Here is a 4,689-nt window from a genome sequence, read left to right on the forward strand (position 1 = left end):
AAAAATAAAGATCGTGTCACCGGAAGTGCCTTAAGGGCAGGGTGAAAAAGGACCCATCAGTGCGAGATGCCCCATCTTGAAGAGTGCTTGGTGAAATGAATCGACAAAACGTTCCCGTCGGTGGTTTCATATTGAAGGAAAAAGCCAAGTCTTTCGCTCAGTCACTTGGGATTAAAAAATTTGCAGCGAGTGAGAGGTGGCTCTCGAATTTAAAAAGCGTCACATCATCACGTTCAGAAAAAATTGCGGTGAGAGCGCCAGTGTGTCCAGCTCGCTTTGTTCTGCACTGCATGGATGGATAAACTTATTTGAATGGATACGACTCGTGCAACATATCCAACAAAGATGAAATTGGCCTATTTTATAAATGTCCTCCTGACCGTACCCTGACATTCAAGTACGAAAAATGTCATGAGGATGATGACAGAATTATTCAATGAATGGTTGATCTCAATTAACAGTGATATGAAGAAGCAGAATCGCAAAATTTTATGGTTTTTGGACAGCTTCATTAGATCACATAAAGTTAATATTTCTCCCGCCCAACACGGCATCGACAGACATCAGCCGTTCGACGAGGTCATCATCCAAAATTTTAAAACCCTTTACTGCAGAGAAATTCACTTGTATTGTATAGTAGTTCCGCAGTTGTTGTTGGCAAATCGGTGAATCAAGCCGGATTTGTCAAAAACTGCGGAATTACTGACCCAATACACACTGCCCGTGAAAGCGTTTGACCGTGTGCCTCACGAACTCATCTAGTACGATTTACGACACCCTTAGTACCATAAAAACTCGTGCGATGGGTTCAATTACTCTAGTACGATCCGAAAAGTAAAGTTCGAAGTGCGGCGGATGTATCAAAACTGTTTCGTGTCTCTTGGAGGAAGCGCCCTTTCACCACTCCTCTTTGTTCTTGTTGTGGACACTGTCACACGGGAAATCCAACGTCCAATGCCCTATGCACTGCTTTATGCAGATGATGTTTCCCTAGCATATAATAGCAAAAATGATCTCGACCAACTTCTCCAAAAGTGGAATGATCGCCTCATTCAACACTGTCTCAGATTGAATCTAAACAGAACTGAATTTTTGAAGACCCCCCCCCCCCCCCCATGAAACAGGCACAATGACTGTCAGTGGCAGTGATCTGCCCAGAACTGAACGATTTAAATATCTCGGGTCAACGCTATTAGCCAATGGAAGACTGCGTTATGAAATTCCTTTACGCATTAACGCAACCTGGATGAAGTGGCGTTCAACAACTGGTGTTCTTTGTGATCGCCTTGGAGTTAAAGATTTCGCTGCATCTAACGGTTGGCTGCAAAAATTTCGCAGTAAATACAGCATAGCATTTCGATGCGTGTCTGGTGAAACCTCTGCTGTTAATCCAGAAGACCTTGAACAGTTTTTAAATAACAAGTCGGGAAACCGGAAGCTCGGCGCTTCTGGTATGAAAGGTTTTCTTTGCTTTTTCTATGAGTATATTTGAGTGCAGAGCTATTCCATTTGTACGTAGCCCGTTATGTATTAAATGCATATACATGCATGTCAGGCTGCTCACTTTAGTATGATATTGATATTTAGTTGCAGTAAATTTACACGGTAAAGTCTTGAACTTAAACTTTGAGCTACTGTAACTTTGTTAGTAATAGTATGATTTTGATCAAACTTGGGGATAATATCACATTATATTCTATACTACTACTTTTATAACTCCGGAGCAAACTTATTTTACTCAATTTTCCCAAAAATATAGAAATATACTATTAATAATTTAATTAGAGCAGATATCGATATGGAGAGTATTTTGAGGCCTGGACACCATATAGAGGCAGCTTCATAATTTTTTTCAGATTTTTCGGTTTAGTAGATTCTGAGAATGGACCCGTTAAAGATATCATTACTTTCCACCCCTCCCAGTCCCCGCCTTTCTAACAAATTTCAAAACTAAGACCGGCTTCGAGAGGTACTAATCAAGACCTTTCATTACTTTCATACTAATCGAGACCTTTCATTTGATCCCCAACATGACTATTGTCATGAAAATTGTATATCCCCCTTTTGCATATGTGGGGACCCCCTTAATCTCAACGTAGAAGATATCACTCACTACATGTCTGGGCGTTCACAGTTTCCACTTTTTCACGAAATTTCGTGTCAATCGGTATAGCCGTTTCTGAGAAAAGTGCGTGTGGCAGACAGACAGGCACACAGACGGACAGACAGACAGACATTGAACCCATTTTAATAAGGTTTTGCTTTGCAAAACAAACAAACCTTAAAAACCTTCCAGCACTTCTAATTGATTATAGACCCCAGGACATTATAATGCCGACGAACCAGGTCTTTTCTTTAGAACATCACCCAATAAAACACTTACTCTCAAATCGGATAAGTGTTACTATGGAAACTTATCCAAAGAAAGGTTAAAAATTTTACTGTGCGCTAATTTAGCAGAAGAAAACTGATTGGGAAAACTCGACGTCCCAGAGCATTTGCCTCCATGGACTTCAAGCGGTTGGCAATAATTTGGCATTTTAATAAAAAGGCGCGGATGACACGCGAGTTAATGACTGTGGCTAGTGGAATTCGACCGAAAAATTAGGCCGCAAAAAAGGAAAATTTTACTTTTCCTAGACAATGCAACTTCGCATCCTCGCGACTTGCAATTACAAAATATACAAATTATTTTTCTTCCAAGCAACACAACATCTGCTGGCCGTTAGATCAGGGCGTTATTAAAAATTTCAAAGTTCACCATGGAAGCGTGCATGTTAAACACATCTTGACAAGCATTGACACTTCTTCGGCGAGGAAACCAATTAAAGTCTTGGAGGCTGTGCATTTCATAAAAGCAGCCTGGATAAAGGTGCAGCCAGTAACAATTATAAACTGCTTTAGAAAAGCTGGATTTGACAAAAATTTCTGAAATTCTGAAGTGGAATTCAACCCTGAAGAAACACTTTGGGAGGGCTATTCCGACGCAACAGAATTCCTGGAAATCGATAAAGAATTAGCCACTGAGTCTCCATCAAAACTCCCAAAGCTTGAGGTCGACTATTCCAGTAACAAAATCTGCTTAGATTAGGATTCCGACACTGAACAACCTGAGGAAGAAGTGTTGTTAAATTAGGCTGCTTTGAAAACAATTTCAACCAGAAAGTTTTTTTGCAAAAACGACTATATTGCCTTCGAGCATTTAAAAACTTTAGAGGGACGTATTCAAACACAGTTCTTGGAGGAAAAACAGAATATGTTACGTCAGTCCAGAATTTCTGAGTTTTTTGAAAAATGTAATCTAAATAAAAATTAGATAAATCTTTAGTTTAAGTTTTACCTGGTAAAGAATGGAAGAAACATTTTGTCATGTATTTAGAAAGTATATTCATTTGCTTAAAAAGGTGAGCTCCCTCGACAGATTTGTTTTGAAAAATTGTATTATTCCTGCTTATGACAGACGACCCTTTTGAGCGGACAAAAATTGCTCGACGGTCGATGTCCGCCCATGGGAGTTTTCACTGTATATGAACTTCCAATCAAATTCTCGTTTATTTGAATTTTTCCTCCCTCTCTTTCGAACGTTTTGTATTTTGAACTTTCAGTATTTTGCAGTTTTTCGCAATTTGGGTCCCCTGGGTTTCAAATTATCGAGAGTATCGGGAGTATCTGTCTGTATCTATTTCGGAAACAAAACAAATTATCTTTATCATTCCGCTTTCTTCTACATTTTTCTATGTAGGAGGGAGTACGCTGATGGAGATGATAGTTAGTTCCCGAAATACGGTATTTCTGAACTGCAAAAAATTATATTTTATCCAAGTTTTTTTTACTTTTTATTCATTTGTTGAACATTATCTAAAAAATTTCTTTGAAACTTATTAAATTGTATCTGGGATATTTCAATTAAAATGTTTACCCAAAAAAGAAACTTCTTCGGTTGATTTATAATAATTTGAAACTTCGGAGTTTTTATCAACGGAATGTACATAATGCTTAATTCTGCATAATTAAACTACAATTGAGCATATTAACCGCTGCTTACAACTACTATATAGAGTGAAATTGAAGGAAACCAACATCTTCAAAACCAGGAATGGACGACTCGTTTATATGTATATACAATTATGTATAGATAACCCACCGCTTACAAAACACAACAGCAAACATTGTCCAAAACATTTTTTTTTTCTATTATAAAAATCTATACAATTGTTAATTATCAACGTGTATGCGTGTACAAAAATTTAATAAGTGATATAAAGTTATCATAATTTCTTTAGCAAATTACATTAGATTGGTCCATTAGTTTTCATATTTTATGTTGCATATCAAATCGAAATTTCATATGCAGCATTCAAATTTATCACACTCTTCCCGTTCTCTACGTCTTACTAATTCTGTTTTATAAAGAGTTCATCAACAATAGATTGAATGAAATGCAAGACGAACACTAGCTTCTTAAAGATTTTTCAAAGTTTTGAATGAAGTCACTTACAGAAAAAATGAAAACGTTATCTGCGAGAGAATTCTGTGAATGCACTTCTAACACGAGGAAAATGCAATAATAAATTAGCGGAATAACATCGTTTTACAGCTAAGCTAGAATTGAAGCGTGGAAAATACCTATTTGAACTTAGTTAATTTCACTTTACACGAACATTTGGTTTTTCTAGAACGTTTGATTCA

This window comes from Hermetia illucens, chromosome 1 (assembly GCF_905115235.1).
Source record: "Hermetia illucens chromosome 1, iHerIll2.2.curated.20191125, whole genome shotgun sequence".
Lineage (NCBI taxonomy): Eukaryota > Metazoa > Arthropoda > Insecta > Diptera > Stratiomyidae > Hermetia > Hermetia illucens.